The sequence below is a fragment of the Pelophylax lessonae genome, assembly GCF_965119305.1.
Source record: "Pelophylax lessonae genome assembly, chromosome: 1".
In the NCBI taxonomy this organism is placed as follows: Eukaryota; Metazoa; Chordata; class Amphibia; order Anura; family Ranidae; genus Pelophylax; species Pelophylax lessonae.
This window is the reverse complement of record NC_138768.1, coordinates 301697784-301714258: the sequence shown is the minus strand read 5'-3', so window position 1 is coordinate 301714258 and position 16475 is coordinate 301697784.

The following is a 16475-nucleotide window of genomic DNA, read 5'->3' as shown; positions in this document are numbered from 1 at the left end:
AAAAAAAAGGGTGCGTATAAGAGCCTCAGCCCACATAAACACTAGCAGCGCTAAAGACAGCCTCTGACGAGGTTAAGGGTATATGGCAAAATAAAATCAGCCTATCAGAACAGTGAGTTGTTATAAAGCCATAAAGTTCATATGTCCATAATAATCTCAGGGTGAAGTCACACGAAAGATTGGGTGCATAGAAAAATCGTTGTGTAGTGAAAACACAAGACTTCTTTGCTGATCACTCTGCTACCACCATATCCTTCACCTCACCGCTGTGCTCCCCCCCTGAGAGTGAACACGTACCCTTAACGCTAGGGTGTAGCGCTTTATTCAACAGATAATCCTCCACTTCCGGATGGCGATCCCCTCAGGGTTCCACTCCAACTAGTAGGGATATGGACAGCACCTCCTCCTCTCCTCTCACATAAAGGGGGAACAATAAGGACCCATAGCGTAATATGTACGAACAAGGCTTTATTGAAAAGTTAAAATCACACTCACATGGAATCGGATGTAGTTAGGCACAACAACATATCCAAGGCACAGAACCCGGTCCTCCCGCTGCTAACGTTGTCCCCACTGAGCCGCACGGTACGGGTGATCCAGCCACCCGATCGCGATGTTGCCCGGACTCAATTGGCGTTATGGCTGGGGATCCTCTGGGATGTCCTTGGTGTAAACAGAATGGCCACGTGCTCACGCCCTGACGCGTTTCGTCGGCACTGGACTTCTACTGAGGGCGTGAGCACGCGGCCTCATCACCTCATCTTTATACCCTTATGGGGGGGGGGGGGGTGTGTCAATGAATTAAGGGAATTTTAGGACTAGTTTTTTATACTGTCTCTACACTGATTTATACATAACACCCAAGTGGTAAAGCCTGTTGGGCAATAGCAGGCTTTTAGTGGGAATCAGTGAACATAACTATTCTTCTAGTTTCGTATCTGTTTTTGGATATCTGATCTGTATAATTTAAGCATGTGTCTATTATACCCATATCCGTTTAGTTTTGTATCTGTCATGATATATCAGATGTATGCATATAAGCATGTGTCAATTACAACTAACGTTGGGGATTGTATGAGGAAATGTATGTATACTGGCGATGTTCCCACTGGCCGCAGGGACGGTCATGAAGCCAGCCTTAGTGAGTACTGTGGTTGCGGCGGAGGTGGGACCTAGATGCGGCTTAATGCATTTGGTGTTCGCATCGTATGCATGCGGGGGGTGACGTTGTTCCGGTGTATGAGAGAGGTCGGACGTGGTGGCTGCGAGCTCCACTTCCGGCTTCCGGCCTCAATAACATGACGACCTTTGGCTCCACTTCCTGTTTCCTGCCTCGAGGGCAGGGCGGGATGCGCGACGTCATTTCCGGTCCCTCGGATGTCCGGATAGGCGGACATATGAAGGGGCGGAGCTCGTAAACATCACATCCGGTGTCTCCAGTGTCCGGATAAACGGACCTGGAGATCAGCGGCGGAGTAGCTTCCGGCCGCCAACGCAGATGATGGTGTGTTTATTGGCGGCGGACTTACTTCCGGCTGCCCACGTGGGGGAGGACCCCGCCCTGTGTAGAGGACCACACCCCCCCCCCCCATAAGGGTATAAAGATGAGGTGATGAGGCCGCGTGCTCACGCCCTCAGTAGAAGTCCAGTGCCGACGAAACGCGTCAGGGCGTGAGCACGTGGCCATTCTGTTTACACCAAGGACATCCCAGAGGATCCCCAGCCATAACGCCAATTGAGTCCGGGCAACATCGCGATCGGGTGGCTGGATCACCCGTACCGTGCGGCTCAGTGGGGACAACGTTAGCAGCGGGAGGACCGGGTTCTGTGCCTTGGATATGTTGTTGTGCCTAACTACATCCGATTCCATGTGAGTGTGATTTTAACTTTTCAATAAAGCCTTGTTCGTACATATTACGCTATGGGTCCTTATTGTTCCCCCTTTATGTGAGAGGAGAGGAGGAGGTGCTGTCCATATCCCTACTAGTTGGAGTGGAACCCTGAGGGGATCGCCATCCGGAAGTGGAGGATTATCTGTTGAATAAAGCGCTACACCCTAGCGTTAAGGGTACGTGTTCACTCTCAGGGGGGGAGCACAGCGGTGAGGTGAAGGATATGGTGGTAGCAGAGTGATCAGCAAAGAAGTCTTGTGTTTTCACTACACAACGATTTTTCTATGCACCCAATCTTTCGTGTGACTTCACCCTGAGATTATTATGGACATATGAACTTTATGGCTTTATAACAACTCACTGTTCTGATAGGCTGATTTTATTTTGCCATATACCCTTAACCTCGTCAGAGGCTGTCTTTAGCGCTGCTAGTGTTTATGTGGGCTGAGGCTCTTATACGCACCCTTTTTTTTAAATAAATTGTAACTTCAGAATTTTATTACAAGATGTCATTAAGTAATGCTAGCAGATGCTAAGACAATCAACTTTATTTTTTTTTCCTTATTAGTGGCCTTTTTACACAAGACCATGAGCAACACTTTCCTATTAAACAGTAGTAATTACTTTTTAGTTTTTTACATCTAACTAGAACTCTCCAACTTATGGGCCTGTTGCCTTCCCTTTTTTTTAAAGCGGCAGTAAACTCTTTAAAGAGAAAAAAGGTATGTGCTAGTATGCATTGCATACTAGCACATTATGTAAAATGTACCTTAAATGGAAGCCACCGCAGACAGGGCTTCCATCTTCATCAAGTCTTCCTTCCGGGTTCACAGGCTCTGTTCCTTTGGATGTAGGAGTCACTGTTCACAGCACAGGGCTCTGAAGGAATGGGACAGTATGCTGTTCCTTCAGAGTGCATGCACTGGTAATGTACCAGCGCTTCACAAGTAAATATTTCCTAAATCACATGGGTGCTTGCGCCCAAAGAGGGGCTCCTTGGAGCCAATAGCCATTATCTAGAGAAACTAGAATGTGTGCGGTTAGTAAAATAATTTAATGGTATGTGCGGGGTCTGGGTATGCCTCACAAGAGATCCCAGGTATTCACTAGCATATTACGAACCAATGCTCACCTTATGTGCTTGCAGGAGACACATTTAATGCCCGAAAACCTAGAATACATCAATAAGCCATGGATACAATGATCTTCTAGATATTCTAGAGGGGTCACAGTGGTGCAATGGAAATGCATTCAGGTTAAAACTGATACTCAGGGGAGATGTTTATTAGAGCTCAATTCCATGCCCTGCCCTTTTGCCATTTTGGTGTATATATAATTTCCCCCCAGGTAATCTACAAGTGATTAAAGAGGCCATGGTATTTGCTGCATTATATCCAGAAGCATATGTGTTATGTCTTGGAGACGTCGCATCTTCTTTTTGATCCAGTTTTGGATCGACAGGGTGATCCATTGATGTCCCGCCCGCAGACCCCTACAGCATTCTAGTTGCTTATCGCAGAATTTGGCTGAAGGGATCTCTGGAGGAACACTAATCCTGACACCAGGGCTTTCTCATGGTCCATCTCTAGCAGAGGGACCTTATCTCGTATAGATTTGGCTCTGGAGAATGACAAAATCTTAACTAAGCTGGATGATATTTGATACCTCCCTAGAGAAGTTTCGGATCACTCGCCACTACTGGTCACCATAAGTATGGGATCCACTGGGTTGGGTGAAGGATGGAGCCCTTTTGGTTGTCCTTAATAGGGCTCAATGATAGGATTCCAGATCAATTGGGGGGGGGGGGGGGGGGTCTTCCTGGATGCACATGGTACTAGCAGGGACTTGATCTTCTGGGACACCCAGCCCTTAGGTCAACCTCCAATTTCCTACATCAAGATATCCTCCCGGCAAGAGGAAGAGGAACTACTTAAAAGATATCAAGAGGCAGAAGAAACTTTCCTGAGATCACCCTTAGTTGCTAACCGGGTACACTGAACAACTCTCACTTAAATACTCATCTTGTATGTCATTGCAGGCCAAACGTAAAGCCTTTTGTGCCCAACAAAAATACTTTGAATATGGCAACCAATATAGCCAGCTGTTGGCACATATGGCCAAACAGAAAGCTAACAGTTCTGTGATCACTAAAATTTTGAGTTCGTACGGGTATATTGCACAAACGTCTGAAGACATTTTGAGGCGTTTTCATGCCTTTTTATATATTTATATATATATATATATATATATATATATATATATACACAAACACAAACACACACCACCCTGACGTACAGTGAGGATGAGATAGCCATGTATCTTTCTGAAGTTCACTTCCCCCAATTTTCTGATCAGGTGTCAATGCTAGACAAAGACATTACTGAAGACGAGGTCAGAGAAGCAGTCGCTTCATGGCGGCGGGGAAGGTTTCTGGGTCGGGTGGCCTGCCATTGGAGGTTTACTGCAGATACTTGGATATAATTGCACCTATTTTGACAAGGATATATGCTAGAGCCTTTTGAGAGGGGGAGCTGCCACCGTCTATGTATGCGGCCACAGTGGTATTGATCCAAAAACCTGATAAAGACCCATTAGATCGTGCCTCCTACAGGCCCTTTTTTTACTCAATATAGACTATAAAATACTCATTAAAATTCTGTCCGAAAGATTAAATGCTTTTTTCCCTCTTACGTCCTCTGACAGTCACCGCCCACTCATACAGTCTTCACCAATGGGTATTGACCTCTTATCCATAGGAGCAAGCTAGGCATAAGACTTGTTAAAAACAAAGCATTTACGTAGACACACCTATGGGGGCTGTCCCACTGGTCCAATACCCCCCTGCAATCAGCCATCCCAACTCAGTTTGTCTTCTGCCTAGTTAGGAGTGAGGCTCTCCCTGTGCTGGGGCTAGTCTCAGCCTTCTTCTTTTTTCTTTATGATTTTATTTCAGGGAATGTGTTTTTTTCTTCGTTTACTAGCTGTTTATTTCTCAGCTTTTTAGTTAGTCGCTTCTTCAAGATGATGACGGCGTTGCGGAGCTGGGAGTCGGACTGGTTGTTGGACTGGTTGTCCTGGGTTTCCAGGACAGAGGGCCTGATGGAATCCCAGCCCGCCATCGAGCATTTAGCAGGCTATGTGTTCGCCCTGGCCTCGCTAACGACCCATCCTTGTCCTCAGGGATGCAAGCCTGCAAGGTGGCTACCTCACCTGGATGTCTCCCCATGGTTCTCCGTGCACTGTTAGCGTCCTGCGTTTTTGGCTGACGGCACCCCTGCCAACGGAGGGTGGGCGGTTTCCCGTCGATGAGAGGCACCCCACGCCATCGGGTACAGGCAAGTACATTCTGTGTGGGGCCTCTGTCTGGGGCTGGCAGTCCTGTGTGTCTGTGTTATCCCCTGTGCGTTTTTGGGCTCCCTGATTCTGGTCCCTACGGGGGGGGGGGGGTTTTCTCACAGCCTGTGCGCTGTGTGGGTTTGTGGGGGTCCCTCTCCTGTGTCACTTTAGGGTGATTTTTGGAGGTACAGACACGTGTGGCGAGCGCTGCGGGGTTAAATACCGCCGGTCCACCATTTTAGGTGTGGGCAGCATGTCTGGCTTCACTGTGGGCGCTTATACAGCATTGTATGTGGTGTGTTTTGGCGCCATCTTGTGTGTGGCAAAACGTTCGTTCCGAGCACATGTCGGCGACCATTTTCCCGAAGCCTTCCATTACTTTCTATAGGCAACCATTTTTCCTTGGCCTGCAGTCTCAGTTCAGTCTCTTGCGGTGACATCACTTCCTCCTTCGGCTCAGAAGAGATCGACTGCGGTGGTAACACTTGTGGGGGGTCTGTCTGCTGTCCTTTTTTTGTGTGCAAATACTTCTGGCTATCAGTTTATCCTGCTCAGGGGTCTATTTGTCACAGTCTTGTAGCGGTGTGCTGCGGGGGTCTGCGGCGCGTTTAAAGGGCCAGTACCTTTAAAAAAAAAAAAACTTTTTTGCTATGGAATCTCAGGACAGCAAATTTCCCACAGCCTTCGGGTACCTCTGAATCTTCTGCTCTGTCTACTTTGTCTGCTGCAGTGGCGACTTTGGTGTCAAAAGTGGATATTCTGATGACTGAACGTGCTGACAGAAAAAGGCCTAGTTTTTCCTTGTCTTCTGATTCTGAATCTGATATGGTTGCCGTAGGTGGCGTGCCCCTTGAAGGGTCTCGCTCTTCTCTGTCGGAGGGGGAGGTTGCAGGGGTGGATGATTCCCCCCCTTGGATGGCCGAGGACCGCGCAGCTATGGATGCGCTAATTCTTGCCATGAAGGAAACACTATATTTAGAGGATGAGCCCAATCCTCCGGGCATTGTGTCCTCTTTTGGTACACACAGGACCCGCAAGGTGGCGCAGGTGTTCCCTTGCCCCACTGAGTTTCGCTACTGTGAATGATCAATGGCGTCATTTAAAACGCACCTTTGTGGTGCCTAAGAGGTTTCAACTCCTTTATCCCTTTGCGTCTCCTACGGATTCGCGCTGGTGTGTGGCCCCCTCAGGTGGAACACACTGTGGCCAGATTAAACAAGGCCACTCTGGTACCCACCGAAGATTCTCTGTTGTTTAGGGATCCTACGGATAGGAGGATGGAATCCCTTGCCCGCCATGCCTACCTGGTGGCGGGTTCCCTGCTAAAGCCTATTTTCACTTCTGTCATGGCGGCTCAGGCTGTGGCGGATTGGACCAAGGTGCTAAGACGCACCCTCGTGGCTGATTCTGCTCCCCCCTACTACTGTGGCGATGGTGGACCAGATCTATCAAGGAGTCATGTATTTGTGCGATGCGGCCTTCAATGAGGCCCCATTAGCTGCGCGCCTGTCCAGTGTCGCGGTGATTAACCGTCGCCTGATATGGTTGAAAAGCTGGTCGGCTGACCAGACTTCAAGGAAAATGGTGGCTGACATCCCCTATGCGGGGTCTCGCCTGTTTGGGGAATCCCTGGATGAATTGGTAAAAGGGGTCACTGAGGGCAAGAGCACTCTGCTGCCCCAGAATCCTAAGGGCAAGTTTTTCCGTGGTAAGCGGGGCCCCTCCTTTAAACCAAATCAGGGGTCCTTTCATGCCTTCAAGGCACAAAACAAGGGGAAACCCTTCAACGGCCAGGGTGGCCAGAGAAAGCCCTGGGCGGGAAAACCTAAATCCAGCCAAACTGGTGCGGCGGCCCAGTCCGCCTCTGCCTGATGGGGCGCCCTCAATCGTTGGTGCGGTTTCCTCCAACCTTGGCTGCTCCGAATTCCGGACAGGTGCGTTCAGGAAATCATTAGATCGGGTTACAAGATCGAATTCCTTTCGCGGCCGGCGGACAGATTCTTTCCCTCAAATCTTCATTTGACCCCAGGGTGGTTACAGGACCTGCATCAGGCGGTGCAAGATCTCTTCGTCCAGGGGGTGATCGTCCCGGTGCCTCATCGGGACAGGTTTCGGGGGTTTTACTTAAATCTGTTCACTGTGCCCAGAAAGGAGGGCAAGATGCATCCTATTCTGGACTTAAAAGCTCTGAACTGCTTTGTACGCGTTCGGAAGTTCCGCATGGAATCGCTTCGCTCGGTGGTAGCCTCCCTGAGTCCTGGCGAATTCCTGGCCTCTATCGACCTGAAGGATGCGTATCTACACATCCCCATTTTCGAGGGGCATCAGAGGTACCTCCGATTCGCTATCGCGGAGGAACATTATCAGTTTGTGGCGTTACCTTTCGGTCTCGCTTCGGCTCCAAGGGTGTTTACCAAAGTGCTGGCTCCCGTTCTGGGCCTGTTACGGGCACAGGGCATCACGATCTTGGGATATCTGGACGATCTCTTGTTAAGATCGAGTGCCAGCCAGAGCCTGCTGCGCGATCTGTCCACTACAGTTCAGACGCTTCAGGAGTTCGGATGGACCATCAAGGTGCAGAAGTCGACCTTGTCTCCTTCGGTTCGTCTCCCATATTTGGAAATGGTTCTGGACTCTGCTCAAGCGAAGGTGTTCCTGCCGGAGGACAAGCTCCGGACCCTACAGAACGAGGTCAGGCCCTCAGGGAAAACAAATCATAGTCACTCAGGACCTATATGCAATCCCTGGGGTTGATGGTGTCAGCCTTCGAGGCGATACCGTTTACACAGTTTTACACGAGGTCTCTCCAAGCGGAGATCCTGGCCAGATGGGACAAGCTCCCTCAGTCCTTGGACCTGAGAGTGTCTCTGAGTCACCAAACCAGAATGGATCTTCTGTGGTGGCTTCAGTCCCCGGCTGTGGCGGACGGAAAATCCTTCCGGCCGTTACTGTGGACAGTACTTACCACGGATGCCAGCCTGTCGGGCTGGGGTGGAGTCCTGGGCAACCTGTCTGCCCAGGGCACTTGGTCGGTGAAGGAATCCTCACTCCCCATAAACATATTGGAATTGAGAGCGATCAGGCTGTGCCTGCTCCATTGGTCGGATCGTCTTCAGGGCCACCCTGTACGGGTGCAGACGGACAATGCCACTGCGGTGGCTTACATCAATCACCAAGGGGGCACCAGGAGTGCCGGGCGGCCCAGGAAGTGACCAGTATTCTGTCTTGGGCTGAGACTCATGTCCCGGCAATATCGGCAGTTCACATTCCGGGTGTAGAGAATTGGCAGGCCGATTATCTGAGCGGCCAGACCCTGGACCAGGGGGAATGGTCCCTGCACCCGGAGGCATTTCAAATGCTGTGTGCGAAATGGGGATCCCCGGATGTGGATCTGTTGGCGTCTCGTCTAAACCACAAGGTGGAAAGGTTCGTGGCAAGAACGCGCAATCCTCTGGCAGACGTCTCGGATGCGCTGGTGGTGCCTTGGCATCAGTATCATCTGATATGCCTTTCCTCCGATTCAGTTGTTCTCCAGGTTCCTTTGCAGGTTGGCCTCGGAACCAACATTAGTGATTCTGGTGGCGCCGGACTGGCCACGCCGATCCTGCTACGCGGACATCGTTCACCTGGCCGTCGAGCCAACATTGCGGCTACCAATGCGAGAATGTCTACGGTCTCAGGGACCGATCTTCCATCCTGCTTTACAGTCGCTGGCTTTAACGGCATGGCTGTTGAAAGCCAGGTCCTGAGAGACAGGGGTCTCTCCTCAGAGGTCATTCCTACCTTAATCAAGGCTAGGAAAGCCTCGTCTGGTAAGATTTATTACCATACATGGAAAGCTTATTTTGCCTGGTGTGAGTCCAGGGGCTTCTCTCCTCGTTCATACTCGGTGGCGAGAGTGTTGGCTTTGGCCACGATTAAGGGCCAGGTATCTGCACTGGCTGTCCTTTTCCAGCGCCCCGTGGTGTCTATTCTTTGATTCGCACCTTCATTCAAGGTGTGCGTCACTTGGCCCCTCCTCGAAGGGAGCCCTTACCTTCATGGGACTTGAACTTGGTTCTGTCCGTGTTACAACGTTCCCCGTTTGAAAACATCAGGGAAATCTCGTTAACCCTGCTGTCTAAAAAGGTTGCCTTTCTTGTGGCGATCACTTCTGCTCGCAGAGTGTCGGAGTTAGCGGCCTTGTCTTGCCGCTCCCCTTACCTGGTGGTTCATAGGGATAAGGTGGTCTTGCGACCTAATCCGTCCTTTCTTCCAAAGGTGGTTTCACCTTAGTGAGGACATTGTTTTGCCTTCGCTCTGCAAATCCGAAGCATCCTAAGGAGGTTGCTTTGCATTCCTTGGATGTTGTCAGGGCGATCAGGGTTTACCTGTCTTCGACTGAATCCTTTCGGAAATCGGATTCTCTCTTTGTCCTTCCTGAGGGACCTCGGAAGGGTATGGCTGCGTCTGCGGCGACCATTTCAAAATGGATCAGACAGACAATTGTACAGGCTTATTTGTTGAAGGAACGGGTACCACCCTTCCCTGTCTCCCTGTCAAGGCGCACTCTACCAGAGCGGTGAGTGCGTCCTGGGCCTTCCGGCATCAGGCGTTGGTGGCCCAGGTGTGTAAGGCTGCGACTTGGTCGTCAGTGCACACTTTTTCTAAATTCTACAAAATTGATGTTCTGGCATCAGCTGATGCCTCCTTTGGCCACAAGGTTCTCTGTGTGGCAGTACCGTAAGGGGACCCTGGTTTTATTGCGGGTCCCTGGCTGTTGGGGTTGTTTATCCCCTTGGTTATTTGCTTTCCTGGGTTGTTTGCTCCTTTTGAGCTTTTTGTTACCCAGAGGGTCACCTTTCTTTTCATGTAAGGTTCCTTTCTCTGTTGTGGGTACTGCGTTGCCTTTCTGACGGTTGCGTTTCCCACCCCTCATGTCTACACTGCTTTGGGACATCCCATTGGTGAAGACTGTATGAGTGGGCTGCGACTGTTGGAGGACGTAAGAGAAAACTGAATTTTTGTAAAATCTTACCGTAAAATTCCTTTCTCTGAGTCCTCCGACAGTCGCCGCCCCGCCCCTCTTTTTGGGGTTCTTGGACTCTAACTGCTTGCTACCAAACTGAGTTGGGATGGCTGATTGCAGGGGGGTCTATGTAAATGCTTTGTTTTTAACAAGTCTTATGCCTAGCTTGCTCCTATGGATAAGAGGTCAATACCCATTGGTGAAGATTGTATGAGTGGGCGGCGACTGTCGGCGGACTCAGAGTATAGTATTCATCTGGATTAGACAGGATTTATGCCCAGGAAGTTCACATCTATAAAAATTCAGAAAGAGCACAATTGATCATTCAGCTACAGAAATTCTTCCCAAAGTCGAGTGTATTGGCTTCCTTAGATCGACTTTTTTTTTTTTTTTTTGTTTAGTGGCGCTTCGTTCATTTTGGGTTCAGAGAAAAGTTTCAGAAATGGATTTCCATATTATACAAAAACCCCACCTCCCAACTTTTAATCAATGGGTTGCTATCCACATCTCTTCCACTTCATAGAGGAACTCGTCAGGGCTGCCCACTCTCCATGCTTTTGTTTGCGGTGGCAATAGAGACATTGGACATCGGCAGTCCTCTCTTCTCACAGGCATATCATTGGGGATAGATCAGACACCATAGGTCTCTATGCTGATGATCTTATCCTTCACCTGCAGGATGCCCCAAATTCCCTAGAGGCCGCTATGCAAATCATAGAACAATATGGCACTGACTCTGGTCTTAAAATTAACTGGCAGAAATTTGCCTTAATACCCTTACATCCCCAGGACTTCTCCTGGGATGGAACGGCTGTACCTTCTAAAATGGTGATGTCATTCAAATACTTGGAGATATTCATGACACTTTAAGCCTCTGACGCCATAAAGCTGAATTTAGAACCTCTACTGAACACTAGTAAGACCAAACTGCAAGTATGGGCTAAACTGTTGGTAGTAGGTAGAATAAATTTAATTCAAATGATTCTCCTACCTAAATGCCTCTATATAACTTTGCACATGCCAGTCCTAATAGTGCCTTCTGGCAGCAAAGAATATTGTATATATTAGAGAAATATATTGTAATAACACTATACTACCTTAGACTGAATTGCAAAGGAAATAAAATCTCCCTGCTAGTACACTGTACAAGTATATCCAATTTAGACATGCTCTACAGGCACAGTTCAGAGTAAGCAATGTTACTTACTCCAACTATCCACTAATAGGAATATTGAGGTCCAAGGGTCTTATAGTCAAAATATACTCGCACTTACTGGCACCCACCATCAACCAAACCCAATTCATTGCTAGTTTTCTCTAGATGGAGGCAACTCATCTCGGATCTGTCTGAGGAGGAGTGGGAAGCGGCATGCTCCTCACACCTACAGGTCTCCCCGGCTGTTAATAATAAATTGGTACAACTATACATGCTACATCAGACATATTTGGCTCTGACTAGGCTACATGCTATGAATCGTATAGCTACCCCCAGCTGCACTAGATGTGATTGTGCACGAGCCGACTTCACACATGTTATATGGCTGTGCCCTGTGATTGCTAGATATTGGGATAGGGTAATTAACTTGCTCTCCACTGTTCTCTCGATGCCGATACCAAAGACTCCATGTGTATGCCTTCTTAGGATTCTAGATGAGGAACAGTGGCAGAGATATGATAGAACCATGTTGAGGGAGACTTTATTCTTGGCACGGAAAGCTATAGCAATCAAATGGATTCAGCCGGCTCCACCCTTCGTTGCAACCTGGTTACAGATAGATAATAATATCCTACCGTATGGAAAAAATTGTATACGAACATAGGGGTTGCTCCGGGAAATATAATAATAAAATCTGGGATAAATGGTGTGCCTCTCCACTTACCATCAACTGTTATTAAAAGGAGCTTGGAAGTCTACTGGTTTATATTTAGAGAAATCTCTCGGTTATTTTGTTTTCTCGCAAGTACCCAAAATGACTAGCAGAAATTGCATCCAGTAGAATGATTGGTAAGACAAACTATATATGTCTTTTTTTTTTTTTTTTTTTTTTTTTTACTGTATCTCAAGACAATTTTACATGTATTGTGCCTTTTTGCGCTCACGTTGAGCATAATGTTGTACGTGACTACTATGTTGCTCCTTCAATAAAACGAGTTAAAAAATATATATATTTTTCCCCAAACAGTGCAAGGTTAGGAGATATTTACTGTACCTATAGGTAAGCCTTATTACAGGCTTATCTATAGGTAAAAATCAGCCAAGGGAGTTTACTCCCACTTTTAAAGCTGCAGGCTGGCAGGAGTTACCCTGCATTTTCCAACTCTTCATTTGTATGCAGTTGGCCAGTAGTCAAGGTGCAGTGCAGCCCAGTCATTTTCTTCCTGTTTTGATGGGGTGTGAGTAGGGACCTCTCACTTAAAAAGAAAGGTAGAATTTTTAAAAGGGCTTGTATTCTGCATAAACTCAGCAGCAGAAGTCCTGGACCTGAACTCTAGGAAAGAAAAATATATCTGGAAACTTGAAATTTGGAAGGATTTATAATTATGTTCAGCCAATCTAATTATCCAGGTCTATCCCCATGCCAGGCAGAACAGCCAGGTCCTCAACTTCTGCAGAAGCCCCATTTTGCACACTCACAACCTTGCAGATTGAAAAGTATAGAAGTAGAAGCACACTGGAGTAGTCTTTCCTTACCAGGCTTGGTTCTATTGTACATGAGACGGATATCAAGGAAAATTCAGATATTAACATTTACAGCATTTAAAGATACAACTATTGATGAATAAAAAGGCAAAGTCTAAATGTAGCCAAAATTAAAAGCACAAAAATCTGTGCAAAGGACAATAACTTGCAGTCAGCAGAGGCATGAACACAAGGGATGCATCCTACTGTTAGGAGAAACCTTCCTCTGATGCTTCTATCTTTCCAGATTTGGTAGCATGTTTATGCATTGCACTGGATCCCAATTTGACTCGTGTATGAATAATCAGTTCTACCTCTTCTGGGCAGGCACATCAGTCTGTTCCAGCTGCAATACTGCAAGGGAAAATGGGGCAGGGTTTATCATGCCCAGAATTCCAGTATTTTATAAAGTCCCTTGAGTTTTAATTTGTGCTTCAGAGTATTGCTGACAAAGTTTTTTTCTTTGATGTCTCCAACAGCCTGACGTAGTGATGGTCCGATTGCAAACGTTTCACTTTCATACTTTGAGGTTATTATGACTGGTCTTACTTGCTGAATTTAAACCTGTTAAAGATTGTTTCAGACTTTTTTTTAGGTTAAGAAATATCTGCCCTTCCTCAAATAAACCATGTGAGTGCCAGGGACCCTTCATATTTGTTGTTGGCAACAATGTATACCGTTAATACTTTGCCCCCTCTCTTTTCCATTTAGAAGATTTATGGACATGACTGCTGACAGAGATGTTTTTTTTTTCAAAAATTCTTGTAGGCCTAAGTTTGGAGTATTTTTTTTTTTTTTCAGTTTATGGCAACCCTAACATGCTTCTTCTATCCTACCCCAGGAGCTAGGTGCAGGATTTATTTTTTTTTTTTTTGAGAAACCACACTTGTTTAATGCATAATTTGGCAAATAAAAACAAAAATGTAGACCGAGCCGGTTCACATAGGGGTGACCCGACTTGCCGGGGCGACCTGTGAAGTCGCGGTGCACAGCGCGCAGCGCGACCTCGGAGCGACATGCACGGACTTCATATCAGTGAAGTCAATGCAGGTCGCTCCAGGTCGCCCCAAAGTAGTACAGGACCCTTTTTCTAAGTCGGAATGACTTGTGTCGCTCCTATTAGAACGGGTCCTGTGCTAATCTATGGCAGGCAACCCACCGTGACCAGTCGCCCCAGTATGAACTGGGTCTTAATATGTAACATTTTATATAGTTACTGATATTTTTTTTTTGTCGACTCTTCTAAAAGCCAAATTTATTTTTTTCCCAATTAAATGTGTGTGGAGAGATTGGTCTGCTGCAGAGAATTTCTACTTGTAATGAGTTAAACATACTGTATTTTATGAAAAAACAGTTGTGCACAAATGCCATGATTCCTTTTAGACTAGCTTTATTACTTCCCAGACAAACTAAAGCAGAGATTTTTAAAGGATCTCGTCACCACTAAAGCACCTTGGCTCAGCCAGCTGTTTATTTTGGCTTGCCCTCAGCAACTATGAAAGCTTGTAAACTGAGTGAAAGTGGCTGATGGGGATTTCACATGGTTTTTTACCAATAACTTGGCCTTTGCTGATGATGCATCAGACAAACAGCATAGTATTTTGATACCAAACATTAACTTGAACAGCAGTTTGAAAAAAGATTTGTCACAGTGTTGGATACTTGATTGAAAACTGCTCATTAGATTTTCAGAGTACGAATAGTCTTTGATTTAATAGGATGCAAAGATGCCTGAGCAACAAATAAAAAAAAACTTTTCAGAGAAAAGGTGCACCTAAAGTGGTCGTAACCCCCCCCCCCCACCCCCAAAAAAATGATCATGTTCCATTAAAGCACATTAATTCACATAGTGCTTCTGCTGTGTAATTTGTCCCATTCCATGCTGTAAAATACCTGGTGATTCTGCCTGTTCCGGTGTCCCTCTAGGTTTGCTGACCACAGCAATCATGGCTGCTGATCTATGATACCATTATAAGTTTACATGCCTCCATCATCCCTCTGTGTTCAGAGTCTCTCCCTCCTGCCTCTCAGTTCCGTGTGTGCGTGTGCCAATCCCCTTCTGCCACTAGTCCATGCGGCTGTAAAGTCACTGAGCACAATTACTGATATCCCCTAGGTTATAACAAGCTATACAGTACAGTGTGTGGGTTTTTTATTATTATTATGAACTTAAATACCTTCTTATAGTGCCACTGTGCAGTCATGTGACCTGACGGCAGAGATGAATCTCAGCCCCTCACTTTCCTAGATTGGGAAAGGAGAGTAGCAGGAGGTCACATAACTGCACAACGGCACTGTGTGACATAAGGTATTTAGCGTCATAATTTTAATAATACAAATGCACTGTATAGCTTGCTTTAACATAGATGATACCAGTAGATGTCCTCAGTGACTTTACAACCACTTTAAGGCTCAGTTTTTGGTCCAGCTTCCTGGCAACATGAGTACTACTTTGACGTGACTTCATGCGACTTTCAGGGAATCCCTGGGTAATCTTCCTGTAATGTCAGATCCAAATAACATCAATAAAGATGAGGATCCCACTTGGCGGCAACGTCCATTAAAGTCTATGGGCACAATTCGGATAGAAGTTGCCTTTGACGTAGTACAGGTGCTAATTAAGACAGCTCAGATTGACTAACATGGGATTTTACAAGTCGGATCCCAAGTTGTGGCAGTGTGAACCAAGCCTCCCTGGCCCAGATTAATCATGCATGATATTTGCAAAATATTTTGAAACTAGGAGTGAGCAGGGTTAGGCCCTGTGTTTATGACATCAGCTTGGCATCCATTTCGGACACTTCTGAGATCAGGTCTAATGCATTGACAAAAGCATTTAACCTGCACTTGATCTACTTTGAAGCAAACAAATGTCAAATTAAACAGGCTTTTATGGTAGTAATTAAAGTGTACCTCTGGTTGCACTAAGGTTTGTAAACTGCCACCTTGGTACAACAGCAGCGCACCTACAAGGTACCCACATGAAGTATGGGTGTTTTAATAAGTGCAGCCTGAAAACCCAAAAGCCAAAAAGCTTACTTATGTAAATACTGATTAAGGCTCCAAGGTCAAGCTCTGGCCAGCTCCCACCCACACCTTACTATTAGTTACTAAGTTTGATGGATGGCTTCACTGATTAGTTGCTAAAGGAAATTTAAACATAGTTTAGACCCTCTAAGTGCAAGATAGTATTTTCATATCTGAGACCATTAGGCCTTTGAGCTCTTTGAGTGCTCTTGAGGAAAGCTGAATCTTCATGCTGGCACCTGTAACTGGAGGTTTCCTTTAAAGTGGATGTAAACCCAATTCATGAAATTTGACCTGGGCACATATCTGTAGTGTTTACTTATCTCTCTCTCCAAAGCCCTAAGTCCTGTGTCTTTCTGCTGCTTCGTTCCTCTGTTATCAGCATGATAACTTCTAACAAGTTCTCCGACCCTGGAGATCAAAGCAGCTGCAAATTTAGGTCAGGGAGGTTGCTATAAATAGATTAGCATAGAGCTGATCTATTCACAGCACAACTCTGCAAGTTTTTTTTCCTCTGCCCATGTGGGGGGGG